The sequence below is a fragment of the Trachemys scripta genome, chromosome 14, assembly GCF_013100865.1.
Source record: "Trachemys scripta elegans isolate TJP31775 chromosome 14, CAS_Tse_1.0, whole genome shotgun sequence".
Taxonomy (NCBI): domain Eukaryota; kingdom Metazoa; phylum Chordata; order Testudines; family Emydidae; genus Trachemys; species Trachemys scripta.
The window spans coordinates 41683183-41702371 of NC_048311.1; the positions used below are offsets into that span (position 1 = coordinate 41683183).

Here is a 19189-nt window from a genome sequence, read left to right on the forward strand (position 1 = left end):
GTGTGCCAGTGGGCCATTCCCCCCACGGGCAAACATCTCTGCCAGAGAAGTTTGATACTATGCCAGAGAGATGATGAAATCCAAACACTCTCCATTTCAAATGGCTATTCTCAGAAAACTGGAGCTGGGGCTTGGGTCAAGGTGGGTTTAGGCTGCGCTATTGTGAATCGAAGACGTGTATGAAAGGACCAGGTGGGAGTGACTCGGTGGAAAACATCTAGGTCGAGTCAGCTAGGTTTTCAAGCCAGCTCTTCAGCTGGTGTAAATCAATGTAGCGCCTTTCGCTTCAATGGAGCTATGGCTGATTTACCCCAGCTGGGATCTGGCCCCATAGAGTGGTGGCCGATTTACACTACCCGGGGACCTGGCCCCTTAATGTTTATAGCAATAAGCAAACAGGTCACGCAATCAGCAAACGGAACAGAAAGCTACCCAGCTGGGATTTCACCACCAGTCCTGTGAGCCCTGTGCGTGGAACCTGCCACTTTCACACCCACCCCATCACGTGTATTCCCCTGATCACGGGGAAACTGAGTTGAAGGTGTTCTCATGTTCCCCAGAAGCCAGATGGGCCTCCTCCTACATGGCCTCCTGCGCCACGTTAGCTGGGCACCTCATAAACGTTAATGAATTTATCCCACAACAAGCAGGCAGGAAGGATGGGGAAAGTGAGTCATAGGTTGATGGAGTCCCGAGTTGACACAGGGAGAGTGTGGAAGAGCTGGGAACTGAATCCACCTCTCCAGGCCTAGTGTTGTGTCTTAACCAGCAAGAAGGCTTCCTCAGGTTTGCAGTGACTCCAGCAGATCTTGAGAGGCATTTTCATAGCTGGGCCTCTATACAATATATTCTGTGGCCTGCCTTACTGTTGCTGGTGAGTCGGGATGGTCAGAAATTGGCAATTCCATCCTGCAGGAAATTACATGTGTCTATTTTCCCCATTCCAAACTGAACGAAAAGCCAAAATTTAAGATTTCCCACAGCCGAAAAATTCAGAAAAATTTCAATTCAGAACCATCATTGTGACAGCAGCGAATCATTTCAGTATCATAAAAATATTTCGTTTCGGTGTCAATTCATTTTGTTTTGACGTTTATATTATAGTAACGCATTAAATATAATAGATTGGATAAACTATGTGGATATATAATATTAAAATATGAATTGTAATAGAATAGCAAAGTTTAAATGAAAGGAATGGAAGCAATACTGACCCCAAAAAAGGTAGGTATAAATATAAGTTTAAAATTAATATTTTATTAGAATATTAATGTTGAAAGAAAATGAAGCAAAATAATAACAGATAAAACATGCATAAGATTAAAATCAATATTTTAATATAAGTTGAAATGAAATTAATGAGGCACAACCAACAGTGGCCAATTACCCACTGGGCCAATGGGGCCCATGCCCAGGGACAATTGGGGCACCAGAAAAATGGGTGCCCCAGCACCCTGGCCCACTTCACCCGCCCAGTGGTCCTGCTGGGAAGCAGGGTTGGGGCATGGGGGCTTGCTCCACTCTGCCCGCCTGGCACTCTAGGAGGCCAAATTCATGTACCTGGTAAGTAGTCACGTTGTAACAATCACCCTGTTGTCTAAAGGCCCTGGCCGGCTCTAGGAGTCTTTACCATTCCACAGTTGAAGCTGGAACAAGCACACATGGGCTGAAAGACGCCTCTCCAAATACTCAGTAAGTGGCTGGTGGTGCATAGCTCCCCTGCTTCTATGAGGCCCCATCTGCAAGCTTTCTGCCCCAGGGAATTCTTGTGCTGAAGCGGCATTTTATGGGTCCCCCTCCCCAATCTGCTCTTCTGATTAGAGATGGTGTCATGTCAAACATGGCCCCCTATCAGGACCGGCTCCAGGCACCAGCTAAAGAAGCAGGTGCTTGGGGCAGCCAATAGGGAGGGGCGGCACTTCGGCCGCTATTGGGGCGGCACGTCCGGGGTCTTCGGCGGCAATTTGGTGGCGAGTCCCTCTCAGAGCGAAGGACTTTTTTTTTTTTTTTTTCCACTTGGGGCGGCAGAAAACCTGGAGCCGGCCCTGCCCCCTATTAAGGTCTTTGGATGTTTAAAGGCAAAATGTTACGGACCCAAAGTCCAATAGAAACAGTCCCAGGATTTTCCTGAATTCCAGTAGAAACAAGCTAAATAAATCCTCCCATGCAGGAGAAGCATGGAAGGAGCTGTCTGCTGTTTTCATTGCTCAGCTCAAAAACAATGCAGAAAATAAACAGGAGTGCCGGGCTGGGGGGCAGGGCAAGCCCCCGTGCCCTGACCCCATTTCCCCAGCAGGAGTGCGGAGGGAACTGCAGGTGGAAGGGGTAGGGAGGCCCCCCCCCACTTGCTCTGGCCCCAGGCCCCACAAAACACTAATCCACCCCTGCCTAAATCTCCCTTGCTGCAGTTAAAGCCCGTTACTTCTTGTCCTGCCCTTGGTGAACATGGAGAGCAATTGATTCCCGTCCTCTTTATCACGGGCGCGTATTGTTTTTCTGCTTTGGGCATGATCTAGCTACGACATTCACCAGCACACTGCTGCGGCAATGGGCTGGCTATCAAATCTAGAGATACATTTGTAATTGTTGCTACCTACCCAAGCCATATGAAAGAAGATGACCTCATGCCAAAGTGTGTACGTACTCCCCATTCCTCCCTTCTCTATATACCAGAGTCCCCCATTCCTCCCAGTTTTCCGCTCTTCCCCCAAATCAGTAGGTTTCTGCCTAGAACATTCCCTGAAGTTTAGGAATTGAGTTAATGTGGCACTCAGAAGGCGTCGCATCCCAGACAGACAATGCCATTGATTTGAGTGTAAGACCTTGCTTGACTTGGCCAACGAGATGCCAAGCAGTGAGGTGTTCTTCACAAAGATGCCAGGAGAGCTTTTGTTAAAGAAATAAGTTATTTTAAAATTACCGGGTTGCTAGCACCTAGATGGGAGCTTTCCACACACAGAGAGGGAGACAGGCCCTTCCCCAGAGAGTTTACAGTCTAAATAAAAGATGGGAATAGAAATATGGGAACAGAAAGAACCCAAGTCTCATAAGCCAACACAATCCTGGGAGACATAAACAGTGGAATATCAAGCAGGAGTAGAGAGGGTATTTTGCCTCTGGATTTGGCACTGGTGCGACCACTGCTGGAAACCTGTGTCCAGTTCTGGTGCCCAAATTGGAGAGAGGTCAGAGAAGAGCCACGAGAATGACTAAAGGGTTAGAAAAACTGCCTTATAGACTCCAGGCACGCAATCTAGTTAGCTTAACGAAGAGAAGGTTGAGGAGTGACTTGATCCCAGTCTGTAAGTAACTACATGGGGAAAAAACATTTAATAATGGGATCTTCAATCTAGGAGAGGAAGATCTAACATGATCCAATGGGTGGAAGTTGAAGCTAAGCAAATTCGGATTGGAAATAAGGTGCAAATCAGGGGTTCTCAAACTAGGGGTCCGGACCTCACAGGGGGGTCACAAGATTATTACATGGAGGGTTGTGAGCGGTCAGCCTCCACCGCAAGCCCTGCTTTGCCTCCAACATTTATAATGGTGTTAAATATATAAACAAGTGTTTTTAATTTATAAGGGGGGCCTCAGAGGCCTGCTGTGTGAAAGGGGTCACCAGTACAATAGTTTGAGAACCGCTGGTATAAATGTTTAACAGTGAGAGTAATTAACTATTAGAACAATTTACCAGGGGTCATGGTGGAATCTCCGGTACTGACAAGGTTTAAATCAAGATTGAATGTTTCATGTTGGGTTTGTTTTTTTAATTGATCTAGTGCCACAGAATTATTTGGGGGCAGTTCTCTGGCCTGGGTTATGCAGGAGGTCGGACTGGATGAGCACAGTGGTCCCTTCTGGGCTTGGAGTCTATGAATCTCTAATGCCCAATCTACAGTCTATGTGTCAGGCCTTACTGCCTTATCCCTTCACAACACAGAAAGCAGAGCCTGCTCCGGGCCTCAGCCAGCAGCTCTCTGTTTCTCTCAGCAGCCCCTGTGCTGTGCATTGGCATATGAACTCACAAGGAGGGTTGATCTGAAATAGTCTGTTGAATCTTTTTTTAATGGAAAATAGTTTGTTTTCTCGGGAAAAAATTTGTTGCAGAAAACTGCCCGCTTTCATCAAAAAACCCTGTACCCAAAATATTCAACCAACTGAAATGCCAGCCCAGTGCCTCCTGGGAGTTGTACGTCAGTTACCTCAATTCCCCATTCTTCTCCATGAGCCTGGCTCTCCAGTGGACTACATCTCCCATGATGCATCCACCGCTCCCTTTCTCCAAGACAGGATATCATGAAGCATCATGGGAGATGTAGTCCAACCAGGGAGCCTGGTCTATAGAGAAGAATGGGAGCATGAGGCACCTAAACTACAACTCCCATTAGGCACTGTGGTGGCTCAGAAAGAAGAGGGGACTGTGATGCATCATGGGAGATGTAGTCCTACCAAGGAGGCCAGCCAATAGAGGAGAATGGGAGCATGAGGCTCCTGAACTACACCTCCCATGAGAACCTGTGGCAACATTTCCAAATAGAAATATTTCCAATTTTGAATTTTTACCAAAAAGCTGAAATTCAGCACGGAAAAACAAAATATTTGCCACCAGCTCTACTCACCAACCACCCCCACCCTTGCATGGCAGTAGTGACTGCCACATACAAGGTTGCCAAAGCTCACAGCAGCAGCTTGCAGGCTTCTTGCTAATACCATGAGTGAAGAAATGGCCACCAACTAGCCCTCAGGTCAATAATCTTTATATTGTGCTAGTGCTTAGGCGTCCAAGTCATGGATCAGGGCCCCATTGTGCTAAGCACTGTACATTAGTTATTAGGTGTATTATGGTAGTGCTAGGCAACATTACGCTAGGTGCTGTACAAACACAGAACAAAGAGACAGGCACTGCCTTGAAGAGCCGACAATCTGAGTAGAAGGCAAAAGTCACCAGGTGGAGATAGGCAGACAGGAGGCACAAGGAGACAATATTGGTCCGCATGGTGGGCAGGGAACTCAGCACATCAGCCCCTTACCCGATGTCGAGTTGTTTGTAGGCATGGCGACAAAGGGGAGTTTTAGGGTGGGGTTGGGAGGCAGATAATGAGGTGGGTTTGTGGGGGTTCACAGGGAGCTCCTCCCAAGAGTAACAGGCACCAGGGGAGAAAGCACCACGGGGCTTGTTTGAAAATGTACCAAGGGGATGATGGAGGGTGGGATCACGGGCCGCCTGGAGGTGGGAGCCAACATCTTGAGAGCGAATGAGAGAGGATCAGTCAGGTGGGGATTGGCCTTGAAGGGCCTTGGAAGTAATAGACACAATGCACTCATTGTGAGAAGGGTAAGCGGCACTATCCCTGGGTTATATCAGCGGTACTATCCCTGGAAACCAAAACTGGGCCATTAAGGAACGTTGCTCCAGATCTGATCTAGGCATGGAACTCAGCTGTTCCCAGCTCCTAAACCTGTCCCCACACCATGACGCCACACCACCCTTGATCCCAATGGTCTGTGAGATGCTTGGGATCTCTGGAGACGCAGGTCCTTGCAGGTCTGACTCAGCTGAATTTATTGCCAATGTGCTCAGTGCCGCAGAAGCTGCAAAGGAAAAAGCTATCTGAAATGTCCTTCCATCCTACCACATCATGTCGGTCTGTCAAAGGAAACCTGCACAACACCTTCTAAAGACGAGCCTGGGAGCTTAAATTTGTTTCTTTGCTAGACGGTGAAGATCATGAACACAGAGACGCCAGATTTATGTCTCATTTCAACAATCTATAACCTACTCCACCTCCTTCTTTGTCCTCTGACTGCAGCGGTATTAACGGGCCATTCCACCTTGAATGATCTCTGACAATATGTGTAAATTCCTTATCTTAACTCTTCCATCTTGTATTGAGCTGTGACACTCTGAGCACCTTTCCCAGAACTGAAGAAGAGCTCTGTGGATCTTGAAAGCTTGTCTCTTTCACCAACAGAAGTTGCTCCAATAAAATATATGAGGTCACCCACCTTGTCTAATTAGACATAGGAACTTCGACCACAGGATTGGAAGTAACCCCGTTGGGTTACTGAGTCCAGTCCTTGCTAGTAAAGACAATCCCGTCATAGAATTCCTTTCAGAAACTATTAAACTCCATATTCAAAGCAGTTAGCCTGGTTTCCCCCAACTCCTCCTATTTCAGAATCTCCCTTCCCTGAGGGTCCGTCTCATGTCCAGCCTCAGTTTACCCCTGGCCCGTTTATCCCCATTTGTTCCCGTGCCAACACTGTCCTTTAGCTTCCATAGCTCTTCCGCCTCCCTATTGTTCAGCCCCTGTTGTATTTATGCAGAGCTATCAGTTCTCCGTAAGCCCTTTGGGTAGGGACTGTCTCTTGCTGTATGTCTGTACAGCACCTGGCACAATGGAGGCCCAATCTGGGCGGAGGCGTCTAGACACTAGGCCGTCCTATCAACGAGGCATAACATGATCCAAAGGCTGGGAGAAGAAGCCAGACAAATTCAAACTAAAATAAGGCACACGTTTTTAACAGTGAGGGTAGCAAACCGTTGGGGCAAATTCTCTGGCCAGTGCTACCCAGGTGAGATGAGGTGATCACAAAGGTTTTCTGTCGACTTAGCTCCTGGCTTTCAGGGAGGCGGATTACCGACACGGATGAGAGAAACCCTCCTGGTGGCATAGCTAGTATCTATACTGAAGGATAAATACATTAAAAATTGTGGGGTTCTCAGATACTGCGGTAAAGGGGGCCAACAAAGAACCCCATCACCATTGTATTTGAAAGCCTAAGATACATAGCATTTTTTCTGAATTCATAATTTTCAGGCTGAAAGGGACCATTAGATCATCTAGCGTGAGCTCCTGGTTATCACAGGCCATTAAATTTCACTATGTCACCCCAGCATTGGGTCCAATAACTCCTGTTTGACTAAAGTATATCTTCCAGAAAGGCATCCAGTCTTGATCTGAATCAGCGCCCTGCTCAAAAGCAGCTGAATAAAACAGAACCTGGACAAGACGGAGAGGACTTTGGCAGGAAGAGGGTGAGTTCCCAATAAACAGCTCTTTCGCCGTTGGAGTTCTGTACCATAGTCCACTTTACCCAGTCAAATACCTGTTCGTGTCCAGGGAAATAAGCCAGGAGCTATAGGAGAAAGAATATTGAGGAACAGAGAACCACTCTTGGGTAAACCCAGTTTGAGCTTAATGCACAAAAGAAGTTTTCACTTTAGACAAGTGAAGACATATACTTTACCAGAGAACATTCATAGAATCATAGAAGATTAGGGTTGGACAATATATTTAAAGATCTCTGAATTCTCCAAACCAAGGGCGCATCTTGACTAGGACAAAAAAAAAAAAAAAGCGTTCTTAATTTAACTAACAGAAGTTCACAAGGATTTTACATCATTAGTTAATTTGAGTTAAGAACACATCTTTTTTCCCCAGTGCAGACCCAGCTTTAGTAATTATGGGCTTGAGAAAAAGGGCAGATAGGTGTGAAGGTTGCAGACAATTTTAGGTGCATCCCTGCAAAATATAACAGAGTTAAAATTAGAGCTGTGTGAATAACTCATTTTTTTTGGGGGTTCACTGGCAGTTCCAAAAACTAACATAATTTTTTAAAATCATTTGGGGTTGATCAGAAACAATTATTTTTTTAAATTTCAGCAAAAACGTTTAAAAAAAATAGTTTGACCCAAAATGAAACATTTTGTTTTGATTTTGAGCCTTCTAAAAAATAATAAATAAATAAAAGTCAAGGAAATTTCTAAACAAAGAGTCATTTTGAATCAAAACACTTTATTTCAAAAATGCTGAAACATTTTTATTCTGAATTTTTTGAGGGTTTTTTGGGGGGGGAGGTATTTTTTTACCAAAACAACAAAATCAAACCAAATTCCTAAAATGTTTCAGTCAACCAGAATCTGCATTTGTCAGCAAAAAAAAAAAAAAAAAAAAAAAACCCAAAACAAAAGTCTTATCCAAAAAACTTCACCTAGCTCTAATTAGGAGGGAGGGATAGCTCAGTGGTTTGTGCATTGGCCTGCTAAACCCAGGGTTGTAAGTTCAATCCTTGAGGGGGGATCTAGGGCAAAATCAGTACTTGGGCTTGCTAGTGAAGGCTAGACTCTATGACCTTTCAGGGTCCCTTCCAGTTCTATGAGATAGGTATATCTCCATATATTATATTAGTTGAAACTTTTGCTCCCCTTGAGATTCTGACATTTGCGGAGTTTATTTGGGGAATTTAACCAGGTCATGAGATTTATTCTGAAGCTATTTCGTCATAGGAGCTCTGTACCATAGTCCACTTTACCCAGTCAAATGCCTTTTAGTATCTGTGAAATAAGCCAGACGCTATAGGAGAAAGGATATTGAGGAACAGAGAACCACTCTTGGATAAATTCAGTTTGAGCTTAATGCACAAAAGAAGTTTTCACTTTACACAATCTACCTGCTGTTGAATTGTAAAAATCACCATTTAATAATCATTGGCTGAGACCAGGAATGATCTTCAACCTTTTCCTTCCCTCCCCCCCCCCCCAAAAAAAAGAATCAAATAAATATTAGCTAGGGGTATTTACATTCCCCTCTATAAATTCTGGATCCCAGCTGCCTCAGTACCAAATCCCCCTCACTGAGCCATGCACTCAGGTACACACACACGGGGGGGGGGGGGTAGGGGGGGGACAGAATGAGAAGCAACTCCCAGACTTCAATGCAGAGAATTACATCCCAAAAATTCATCGGCTGTAGCAGGGTCTTCAGCGCTCCCACTCCACTTCACTCCACTTTGCCCAGCGTGCACTCCAGAGATGGGATGAGAGCCCAGGGGCTCTGTACGTCCTCCAGGAGCATCCGTGCTGCTCAGACCTCCCCAGAGACACGTTCAGACCCTCCGTTTCACAGGAACGAGTAATGAAACCTCCCCTCGATTTTCCATGCGTCTGAGCTGCAGAACTAGAGCCTGATCCAGAATCTGTTGACTTCAAACGGGTGACGACGGGTGATTGACTGCAGCGGGCTTCGGAGCTAGATTTCTACCCCCTTCATAGAGCAGTTTCTTGCCGGCTGGCTCTGGCTTTCCCTCCAGGATTCTGTCTGCCACCAGCAAGTGTTTTGGTCAGTCCTCCCCACTTAGATATTGGGGTCAGAGACAGCCCCATTGCACTTACCTGCACAAACAGGTGTCTCTTTCAGAGCCCAACAATTTCTCCAGCATGTTTTCAGCAATGCATGTGCCCAGTGCATCATTTCCCAGGATCAGAACATTCAGGCTGGTCTGCCATGGGTTCCACTCTTCCAGCCATCACATAGCTGGCTTTGGTCAGTACCTTTGGTGCATTATTGTCTCCCTGATCTCTAGTCCATGGATTTCCTCTCCAGCCCCGTCACACTCGGGGCCAGTGGGAGAAAGAGGCTCCGACCTTTCTTCTTCCACAAATCTTCCACAACTCCTGCGGACCCCAGCGCTCCACCAGCCAAAAAGGAAGGCTAGAATTTGGATCACTGAGATAGACAGTGCTGGTAGAAGTGAGCAAAATCCACCTCTGGGTGGAGAAACCAGTACGAGCCTCAGCACCTCGCTGGACCCAGACCTGTGCAGGGGAAACCCCCACACACACATACACCACACACACAACCATTCTAGGGCAGGGATTGCCAATAGGCAGATCATAGGCCACATCCAGACCACCAGATCCTTTTGAACGGACCCTGAAATCTCTTAATTTACTTCACCGTTATCATTATTGAATTTTTATTATTATTATTCTCTTCTCTGGAGTCTGGACCTTGACCAAGAAATTTGGACTTTGACAAAAACGAATGGACTACCCCTGTTCTAGGGGAACTAGGCCTCCGCTCCCCCCTGCCCCCCGCCTTGGGGGGAAACTGCAGAGAGGAGCCAGCCAGGAGGGGGCGAAAGCAGCCAAAGCCAGGATTTCTGGTTCTTCAGAGAACAATCTACAGCTTTGTCTCTGCCCTTGGCTGATCAGCTGTTTGCTCCAGGCTCCCCCTCCCTTCTCCCAGTCTCTTCACCTCATCTTCACTCCACACCTCCCCCTCCTTCCCTTCCCTTTAGCTGATCCCCTCCAACCTCCCTCTCAAAAAATCATGGAACACCCCCCATACACATGCTTTGCTGGTTGTTTTTATTCCTCCCCACACACATACCCCTTGTAGGCGTCTTTCTTGTAGAATTTGCAAACTTTGATTAGCAGTGCAAACAGACGCCCATCATGAGACACCCAATGGTCAGCCAGGGAGCCAAGTGCCTCCTATCCCCTGCCTGGACAAAACCTGTTTATCACTTTCTGGTGGCCACTCTTAACTAACGCACCGTCAGAACCTCAGTATAGAGACAGAACTCCTGAAATATCATCCATCTCACACGCTTAAGATGACCAGTGCATCACTGGCTCTTGGCAGAGACCTCACGCGCCACCCTTTGGCACACTATTAGGTAGACGATAGACCCAGGGGATTCCTGGAAACCCCACGCGCCCCCTTATGTCCTCTGGCTGTTTGCCTCAAGGGATCTCTGGGTCACACCTCTCTTCTCTGGGTCACACCTCTCTTCTTACAGTAAGGGCAGCCACTGGCTGTTAATAAGCGTCCATTCAGAGCTTTTTTGCCTGGACAGTGTATCAGAGCCCGCATTTGCTTTGCCCTTAATATGTAGTTTCCATAGGGGATTCTTGAAGTGCGATGCACCAGCCTTCCCGTTCTTCGCTCTGCTGGTGCAGTATCCCCCACCCCCACCCCCCAGTGCCTGTCCTGTCTGTTCAGATGATCAGCTGTTCGGGGCAGCTCTTCTGCTACTCAGTGTCTGTGTCGCACACTGGGGCCCCATTCTCAGCTGGCCAGTGGGCACTACCTTAATAAACTAATTAATTAATTTTAACAAAAGGCCTATCCTCCATGTAAATCCGGCTTAAGCCTTCAGAGTCAGACTCGGGCAGGGCGACGGCATTAGACTGCTGCCTCTCAGCAGGCAGAGGGAATTTTGCCCGCTGCCGTCAGCTCTGTCTCGGAGCCAGTGGTGCAGGGATGGACTTTCCCAGGGTCGCAGATCCCAAGGCCCGAAGGGACCATGGGGATCATCTAGTCTGACTTCCTGCGTAGCACAGGGCAGAGAACTGCCCCCAAGGAATCCCTGTTTGAACTAGCGTGGATCTTTTGAGGGGCTGGGGAGAAGGGAACCATCCGTCTAAAAAAGGCCAGTAATGGAGAATCCACCATCACCCTTGCTCCCATCGTTCATCACCCTCACGGTTAAAATGATATTTCTAGTCTGAATTGGTCTGGCTTCAACTTCCAGCCGTTGGATTGGGCTGGACCTTGGAGCCCATTATCACATGTTTGTTCCCTATAGAGTGTGACCAAGTCGTCCCTCAACCTTCTCCATGTTAAACTCAACAGACTGAGCTCCTGGGGTCTCTCGCTAGGAGGCAGGTTTTAGGATCCTTTAATCATTGAGGAGATTGAGATTTTGTCACAGTTATTTTTAGTAAAAGTCCCAGACAGGTTGTGGGCAAGAAACACAAATTCATGGAAGCCTGAAACCTGTCTGAGACTTTTACTAAAGATAACTGTGGGGGGGAGGGGTTGACTGCTGGGGGGAGGGATTGGCAGCCTGAGTCCCACCCGGGGTGTTAGGGGGGGGGGGGGGGCCGCCCCCTGCAGGAGCAGCTACAGCCAGGGGGAAAAGGGGGGGGGGGCCGCGCCGGCCCCAGCTGCAGGGGGGGCGGGGAGGAAGGGACGGCCCTGTCCCCAGTTAGTGGCAAGGTGGGACAGCCACGACCGCTGTGGGGGGACGGAGGAGGGACAGCTCCAGGCCCATCCGCTGACTGCTCTGGCTACAGCCGCTAACCACCCCGGCCACTGACCACCTTGGCTGTGGGGCGGCAGGCAGCTCCAGCCCCCACCACTACCGCAGGGTGGGGCTGAAGCCAAAGAAGTCACAGACGTCCATTAAAATATCACGGAATCTGTGACCTCGGTGACTAAATCGTATCCTTGAATCATTCTCTTGGCTCTTCTCTGAGCCCTCTCCAATTCACCAACATCCTTCTTGAATGGTGGGCATCAGAACTGGACGCACTGGCGAGCGACGGGTGAAGAAGTCGAATTTCTTGGGTTTATTTTTCCTCTAATTTAGTGATTTCTCCCGGAGCAGAATCTCTGCCAGGTGTAACCACACACCCCCTCCTCCCCCCACATACACTTTTCTCCCGTGGTTTCCACTCTGTAGGCAGCTAAGGTACCAATGAGCGCAACACAGATTCACAGCAGATATGTCCACTATGATTAAACTCCCTGCTCCGGGTTTCTCTTTGCTGGGACACGTGGAATAGGTTGTGAATTCAAAAGGAATCTTTCCCCCAGGTGGACAGAATGTCTCTTTCCCCTCCCCTGCCCCCCAGGGACTCTCCGAGGTGTTACAAGCACTGAGCTCCCCCATGTCCACGGTCACCATCCCACATGGACTCTCCAAGGTGTCACAAGCGCCGAGCTCCCCTGTGTCCGCGGTCACCATCCCACGTGGATCCTCCAAGATCTAATAAGCAGAAGCCCTTTGTCCACGTGTCCCCTGTGGATTCTCCCAGGTGTAATAATCCCTGAGCTCACCTGTGTCCGAGGCGTAATAAGCGCTGCATTCCCACGGGAACCGTTTGCCCACGTGCCCGGCATGTCCTTACTCCCAGCGTGGGTCTCTAATAAGGCACGAGCAGTGCGCCAAACCCTCCCCCGGCAGGCTGCTCATAGCGGGTTGGCCGCGTGGGTCCCGTGGTGTAGGATGAGCGCCGAGCTCTGGCTGAAGCTTTTCCCGCACTGGGTGCACTTGTAGGGGCGCTCGCCGGTGTGGATGCGCTGGTGGCGGATGAGGTGGGAGCTGCGGCTGAAGCTCTTGGCGCACTGCGGGCAGCGGTAGGGCTTCTCGCCGGTGTGGATGCGCTGGTGCTCCAGCAGGCGGGAGCTCTCGCAGAAGCGCTTGCCGCACTGGGCGCACTGGAAGGGCTTCTGGCCGGTGTGGAGGCGCTGGTGCTGGATGAGGTTGGAGCTCCAGGAGAAGCGCTTGCCGCACTGCGGGCAGTGGTAGGGCTTCTCGCCCGTGTGCATGCGCTGGTGCTGCAGCAGGTTGGAGTTCTGGGTGAAGCTCTTGGCGCAGGCCCCGCACTTGTAGGGCTTCTCCCCCGTGTGGGTGCCCAGGTGGCGCATCAGGTGGGAACTCTGGCTGAAGCCCTTGCCGCACTCCGTGCACTTGTAGGGCTTCCCCGGCGACGGGCGGGGGGCCGAGGCGCCAGCGTAGGGAGGGGCCTGGCCCGGCTGGTCCTCTGCCTCGCTCCCCCAGGCCTGGCCGAGCCGCTCCACCGGGGAGTTTCCTTCCTGGCTCCCGGCCTCAGCCTCATCCCTCCAGGCTGGGCCCAGACACTCCACTTCAGAGTCCCCCTGCTGCCCCCCGGCCTCGGCCCCCCAGGCTAGTTCTGGGTCCGGGCCCCGGGGATTGTTCCCGGCAGAGCCTCTCGTGGACATCCTGTGTGGCTGTGCTGCCTCTTGCCAAAGATCTCCCACCTCAGGCTCACTCCCGCCACCTGTGGAGACAAGAGAGGGGTGAGTCACTCCCTGGGCCGAGGGAGACACCAGGGGCTGCTCATGGCAGCCGGCTGGGAATTTCTCAGGGGGACGATATTTCAACGGGCAACGCGCTTTCCTCCTGTGAGGAAGGGGGAATTTTCTGGAACAGTCCAACAGTTCCGATGTCTCGGTGCTTTGCATGGCCACCCCTGGGTGCCCCCGGGTTAAAGATCCGCTCTTGGGACGGAGCCAGAGAAAGGCTGAAATCACCCCATATCAATGAAGGCTCTGCAAAGACCGTGGGAACCCCAGGGACAGAGCAACTGATGCTTCTCCTCGGGAATCTCCAGCAGGCAGCACGTGGGTCTGCAGGAGCTGGATATGGAGAGGAGACTCAAAGAGCTTGGCTTGTTTACCTCAGCGAAAGAAGGCTGAGGGGAGATATGATCGCTCTTTAGCAGTACAGGAGAACCCCGTTTATCTGGTCTAATTGGGGTCAGGGCCAGATCAGATCATCAAAACACTGGATAAACCGGAGCAAGAGAAAATATGATGCTGCAGCACCACCTAGTGGTCATAGGAGAGATCACCTACTTCTGGCCCTGCAGTCCTGGTTGTTCAGTAAATGTGGCAAGTCAGTTAGGGAGGGTTGGATAAACAGAGTTCTACTGTACATCAGAGGGATAAACACCCGAGAGGGAGAGGAGTTACTTAAGTTAAGCACCAATGTGGACACAAGAACAAATGGATATAAACCGGCCATCAACAAGTTTAGGCTAGAAATTAGATGAAGCTTTCTAGCCATCGGAGTGAAGTTCTGGAGGAGTGGGGGCCAAAAATCCTAACTGTCTTCCAGACTGTGCTTGATAAGTTTATGGAGGGGATGATATGGTGACACTGCCTACAATGGCATATAGCCGATCTGTGACTGCCCGCAGCAAATATCTCCACCGGCCGGTGATGGGACACTGCATGGGGAAGGCTCTGAGTTACTACAGCAAATTTTTTCCCAAGTGTCTGGCTGGTGGGTGTTCCCCACATGCTCAGGGTCCAACTGATCACCATATTTGGGGGAGGGAAGGAATTTTTCCCTGGGTCAGATCAGCAGAGACCATGGGATGTTTTTGTCTTTCTCTGCAGCACGGGGCATGGGTCACTTGCAGGTTTAAACTAGTGTTAATGGTGGAGTCTCTGTAACTTGAAGTCGTCATGATTTGAGGACTTCCATAACTCAGCGAGAGGTTAGGGGTCTGTTACAGGAGTGGGTGGGTGAGGTTCTGTGGCCTGCAACGTGCAGGAGGGCAGACTAGATGATCATGATGGTCCCTTCTGGCCTTATGGTGGCTGGAATAAGGGTGGCTTTGGGAGAGAGCCAGCAGCTCTGGGACTACCAGGGAGATGGAGAGAGATCGAGAAAGGGAATCCACAGCAGGTTGGCTGGGAGGACCACTGGCTTAGCCAGAAAGGACTACGGCTTAACCTTTAGTTCTCTATCCTACGACTTCCCGATGCTGGGTTCCAGCTAATAAACCCTGCTCTGCTTTGCAAACGCTGCCAGGCGTCACTGCAAATACTCGCTGAGGTGGACGGGTCCCTGAAGGGTGTACAAGTCTCTGACCAGGAGTCTAGCTCAGCTGGACTCGTTGGGCAAAGCTCAGAGTGAAGCAGGAATGCTGGCGCTCAGAAGCTCAGTCTCAGAGGCGTTGACGCCGTGTGGCCTACGTGAAGGAAGAGTGGGACCCCTGGAGGGTCCACCACACAGATGGGGTTCCTCCCAGGGGCTGTTCAAAAGCCGGGGCGTAGCACGGATCCTGCAGCTCCGTCAGCCCACGCCAAATCACATTCAGAATCTTCCAGGTGGAAATTTTAATTTTGCCGACTCTTTTCAGTTTTCCATTGGGAAACGGAAACGGAAGATTTTGTTCCAGGTCAGTTTGATCCAAATCGAAATATTTTGGATTGCTCAACTGGCCTGAAACAGTTAGTTGCAAATCAGTTCAGCTTTAAACAGCATTTCATGTTAAATGCATCTGTACAACAGGGCTAATAGCTCTTCCCTCCCTCACAGGATAAAAACATTAAGGACTGTGAAGCGTTTGGAGATCTACTGATGAGAAACAGATAGGTATTATTATTATTTCCATATTGTGGTGCATTGCCTCATGGGAGTTGTGTTCCAGGTCCCCATTCTCTCATACGGGCTGGGCTCCCTGGCTGGACTACATCTCCCATGATGCAACATACTCTTCCCTCTCAGTGAGGCATGTGGTACATCATGGGAGATGCAGTCCAGCCAGGCACCCCGGCCCATAGGCAAGAAGAGGGGCATGAGGCACATGAACTACAATTTCCATGATGCACCATGATGAAAGTTTAATACTGGACTAACTCAAAACTAGGTTGGGCAGAATTCAATTTTTAATACGTATAATTTTAATGGATTATATCAATATTTATTTTTTAGCATTTTTTCTGATTTTTATCAATTTAAATTTTCACAGTTGCGTAAAATTATGGGGTTTAAGTACCTTTTTTTATTTTTATCAATTTAAATTTTCACAGTTGTGGGAAATTGGATCAGACAATGGGAGAGGGTCAGACAATAATTATTTTATGACAGTAGATGTTGAGATTCAAAAAGTTAAAGCTTGATAATCATTAAAACACAAATGGTTAATGTCCGATCAAAATGAGCAAAGTAAATATCTTTAAATCAAACTCTGATGAGCAGCATTCTTCTTACTTTGCCTATCTGCAAATTACAATTTTTAGCAATGGAAACATGGTTTTGTGGGTTTGTGTGTGTGCACAGTGAAATCAACGTTTACCAAGAAAAACCCTTCAAAGCCGACTGAAAACAAAGCCTTTTGGGGTCACCTCACTGCTCCCCAATGAAGCATTTCCATTCAGGGATGGCAAAATGTTCCACATCAAGCAAAACAAACAAACCTGAAACAAAACATCTCACCAGTTCCTAATTGAAACTTTTTGTTCCATAGAAAAAAAAAAATAAGCGACATTTCGACTTTTCACCCCGATTCAGGACTAAAACAAACATTGAAATGTCACAATTTCCAACCAGATAGATGTTCCGATTGTCGCTCATTTTGTAACTGTCGTTCTATTCTACTCAGGTCTGCATACCGTGCCTATCCCAGAATATTGGAGTCTCTTCCAGTCATGCAGTCAGCAAGGTGGCTAACATCTGTCACGTGGTCTTTGTTCTCTCCCTAGGAGGAGAAGTGTGTAGTGGCCTGGTTCGGTCTGGATACCCACCGACCCAAACATGTTGTTATGCAGTTTGAGAAGGGAGGCTTTGCACTCAGAGCAGAAGGTGGTGAGGTTTGAGATGCTTCAGTGGAGAATCATACCACTTTCATTTTGGTCTGGAGCAGAGTAGAACCCATGTGCCCTGCCGCAAGGCCCCTTTAAAAGGAGGCGGGGTCAATCCCACCTGGGCCTTTTATCTCTCTGCAGACCTGGCTGTCAGTCACAAGCTCTGGGATGTAAATCAGGCTCGGTCCATTTCCCCTTAAAGGGGCCGCTCACCCTGTGAAAGACCCAACAGCACCAAATATCACAGTGGGTACTCTTCACAGCAGGCCAGCTGGGCTCTCTCTCCAGGTCTGCACTGGGTGACCTTGTGCATGTCACTCCCCCTGTCTGTGCAAAATGAGGACAATGGTACTGCCCATCTTTTGATGTGTTGCATTCAAGGGACCAATGGGATGAAGTGGGAATGTTCTGTGATATTTGCGTGACACCTATGCCCGCCTCCATTTCTACTTTGCATTGGTACCCAGTGGGCGCGCAAGGGTGAGCGCTGCTCTTGGTAGGTGAACTCCGCCTGGCCTCGCCTGAGGACAACGGACTGAGAATTGAGAAAAGTCGACTTTTGGGGGAGGCTCAACTGCCCTCACTTGGGATTGTGAAGCAGCCAGAGGAAGAGAGCCTGAAACGGAGTCCACAGGATTGCGCTGGCGTGACCAGGTCGCACAATTTCTTGACCAGCATTTCTCAAACTGGGGGTCCTGACCCAAAAGGGGGTCACAAGCCTATTGTAAGGGGGTTCGCAGTATTGCCAACCTTGCTTCTCTGCTCTCCAGCCAACCAGCTCTGAAGCCAGCGCCGCCACCAGCAGCAACATAGAACTAAGGGTGGCCTGGTATGGGTGGGGTCGATAATCATTTTTGAGGGGGGTTGTCACAGCCTGAAATATTTTCAAAGGGGGTTCCAGCAAAAAAAAAAAGTTTGAGAACCCCTGGTCTTGACCTTTATGGGTCTGTGCTAACCTAAGGATTTCCCCGTGGTGGGTTGCAGGTGACCAATACACCCTGCTCTGGTGCGAAAGGCTGCCTGGTGTCGATGCAAATACTGGACAATCAAAAGAAAGCAATTTAGCTGACCCAACGCTAAGCCGTGTCTGGGATTTTGTTTAGCCACTTTCAAAACCTATGGGCTTTTTAGGATCGATTCAGGATGCAACTCTTCCTTCTAAAGCCCAAACTGATTTCCCGCATTCCTCACCTGTACGGGTTCCCCTCAGGACCACCCTTTCCGTGGAGTCCTGGAGATGCGGGACACAGGGCCCTTCCCCTCGCCTCATCTGGAACAGCGCGTCGTGGGGGCAGGGGGCTGAGAATCCTGTTTATGGGGGAAGGAAACAGGATCAAAGGTCAAACGAGCGCAACGAAGCCTGCTGCGTGATCTCGACTCGCCTCCTCTTTATATTGGGTGTGGGCCAACTGGGTCGGGCGGGAGGGGGAGAATCCTTCCTGACCCTTGCAGGTGCCTGGCTGAAGCCCTGAAGCATGAGGTTGGATTAAAGTCACTGTCTTAAGGCAGAGTTGGGGGTGGTCTGAGCAGGTTGAGGGGAGGTGATGGGGGGAGGGAGATCCTCACACAGAATCCCCACTGCTGGATGGGTCAGTGGGGGAAGGTATGGGGAGGCCCCCAGGCAAGCAATATTGCTTTCCCCAGAAAGAAAGGGATGAAGAGGGGGATTCCAGGGCTAGAAGGGACCATCATGATGCCCAGCTGGAGATGAGATGAGACTATCAGAGACATCCAGCTCCTAATACCCCAGAGAAATGGGGCCTTCCCCAGGTCCACCAGGGCCTGCCCGTGATCCTGTACAGCTCCCCCTCCCCAAACAGACCCTACTATGCCCGGAACATGCACGGCCCCACAGTGGGTTCACTCGCCCCCAGACCCACAATATTATCACCGAGTGTTCCCCAGCCAGAGTGCTCACTCAGTCTGTGTGTGTAGGCGGGGATGCTAGCCCCCTTCTACAGAGAGGGAAACTGAGGCACAGAGGGGCACAGACACTTGCCCACGGCCACATGGCAGAGCCAGGAACGGAACCCAGGAATCCTGCTCTAGCAACTAGGCCAGCTGCCCTCGGTATCTCATTAGCGCCAAGCCCAGCACCCGGGCCCTGGCAGAGCGGGGGTGGGGGAGAGAGCGTGGGTAGTGCAGCGGGCTCAGAGGGCTGCTTTACTTTAGGGCTGCTTATTAACTTTGATGAGAGAAATCAGAACTCAGGTGGGGAGGAGGGATGATGTGGTCAGTAGTAGGGAAAGCGCTGCACAGACTCCCCAGGGCTG

At 49.6% G+C, this 19189-nt stretch overlaps 1 pseudogene; it reads right to left on the reverse strand.

The window, feature by feature from the left end:
• Nucleotides 1–11740: 11740 nt before the first annotated feature.
• Nucleotides 11741–19189, reverse strand: part of LOC117887068 — a 15942-nt pseudogene continuing 8493 nt past the window's right edge.